The 2187-nt window shown below is 35.4% G+C and overlaps 1 protein-coding gene across 1 annotated transcript in view; it reads left to right on the forward strand.

The window, feature by feature from the left end:
• LOC107601184 (syntaxin-binding protein 5-like) overlaps window positions 1–2187 on the forward strand; it is a 102371-nt gene that overhangs the window by 38513 nt on the left and 61671 nt on the right. The window lies entirely within an intron of this gene.

A 2187-nucleotide genomic window follows, 5' to 3' on the forward strand; every position in this document is an offset into this window, starting at 1 on the left:
AAGTCATTATAATCCGTAATTATGTCCCCACTGGATGCAACAAATGCCTCGTTTATAATGGGTTTTAATGTTTTTGTCTCGTCACTCCGGCTGGACAGGGCGTCACAATATGGTAAGGGGCGTAACATTTCCGTCACACGCTTGAGGTATTCGGCCAATCACAACACACTGGATAGCTGGCTAATCACAGCACACCTCGCTTTTCAGACCGATGAGCTTTTTAAAAATCGACGCGTTTCAGAAAGGCGGGGCATAGAGGAGAAACAATAATGTACAGTATGTGGAAAATAATGTGTTTTTTGAACCTTAAACCACGTAAACACATTTCATTACACCAAATACACAAAATAATGTTCTTTTTAGCAACATCATACGACCCCTTTAAAAATCTGTTTGGAAAATTCCAAAATGTAATCATGTTAAAAGTTAAAACAGGCATATAAAACATATAAAATTACCATTAGTTTGTTTTATTTATTTGAGCTATTTTATATAAAAATAGTGAATTAAATGGTTTACTCACTTACTTTCTTATTAATTTTATTATTAATATTATTGGTCTTTCTGAAATTTCTTAATTTCTGATAAAATTATGTAATTGTAAATGTTCTTATATTTAAAAAAGTAGTTGTTTTAAATTTGGAATGATTTTGTAAATAATATGTACAGATGTATTTAGACTAAGAATAAGAACGTAATAATGTTTTTCAAATTCAGTGATTAAAGGGTTAGTTCACCCAAAAATTTAAATTAGCTTGTGTTTTACTTACCCTCGAAGCATCCTAGGTGTATATGACTTTCTTCTTTCAGTCGAATCCAGACGGAGTTATATAAAAAATTGTCCTGGCTATTCCAAGCTCTATCTTGAGAAAAAAAGTGTTTATTACGTTTGAAATATTAATATTTTTCTTACAAAAATGGATTTCATGGATTCGCTACAGGGGGGCTTTATTCATCCCCCGGAGCCGTCTGCGGCAAGTTTTATTATGAATGCGCGTGCTTTATTTGACGACTTGTGGGCTGTTCAACTGCAACACCCGCTGACTACAATGATAGAGCTTGGAATAGCCAGGACAATTTTTTATATAACTCCGACTGGATTCGTCTGAAAGAAGAAAGTCATATACACCTAGGATGCTTCGAGGGTAAATAAAACACAAGCTAATTTTAATTTTTGGGTGAACTAACCCTTTAAAAATTCAGTTTTTGCTGTATGATAGTCCTCTTTTAGGTGAGAGATGGCTGGGCTTCATAAGCTTTTATTTTTAGCTAAAATGTTATTTTGAGTTCCTTCGCACATTCATTAGTGCATGTTTGTGTGTATGCACTTTCAGTCTCAGTGTGTGTGTGTGTGTTTGTTTGGGGCTCAACAGACCAAGCAGAGACAGACAGACAGACAGACAGACACACACCTGGGACAAAGCACAGACTCTTGTCTGTTTTATATTCAGCCTCTATAACCAGAGGAAAGGCAGCGTCTGTGTGTGTTTGGTCTGAGTATGCCAGATGAAAAGGAGATATTTTGCGGTAACATCCCTCCTCCATCCCTTCTGTCTGTCCCACCCACACTGTCTCTCTTTCGATTTATTTTTCCACTCAGTTCTGTCTCTCTCTCACACACATACATTCACCACCCACCACTGTATCTCGAATCTTCCAGCCCTCCAGAAATGTTGCAGAATGAATAGGTTATCTCTACCAGTGTATGGTATATGTCAGGGGCTTTTTTTCCAAGCAGGTAAGAGAGGCAGTGCCCCCAACAAAAATCTGAATTATAATCAACTATACAAAAGTGTAACAAAGTAATATATATGTAATATGAGATAGAATTATGTTAAATACACACACATAGAATTTGTTGTTTTTAAGTAAAACTGTCAAACAGCAACATCAAGTAAATAAAGTTTCAGAGGGACAAAGTTTATTGTGTTTTCATTAAAATTCAGTTCCATGTATGTGAGGAGGGTAATGGAAGCAGTGCCTCCACATTATTGTGTTTGGCTTATTACCCTGCCAGTGCAATAATAACCACATTTTTTAAGCAATGTAAAAATGTTTGAAAAAAAGAGATGCATGTAATTTGACATTGTGTCTTGGTTTTGATAATGTAAATATACTGTACAAAAGTTTGAGCTGTATAAGATCTTTTAATGTTTTTGAAAGTGTCTCATGCTTACCAAGGCTGCA

Source organism: Sinocyclocheilus grahami, unplaced genomic scaffold, assembly GCF_001515645.1.
Source record: "Sinocyclocheilus grahami isolate Dianchi unplaced genomic scaffold, SAMN03320097.WGS_v1.1 scaffold301.1, whole genome shotgun sequence".
Taxonomy (NCBI): Eukaryota; Metazoa; Chordata; class Actinopteri; order Cypriniformes; family Cyprinidae; genus Sinocyclocheilus; species Sinocyclocheilus grahami.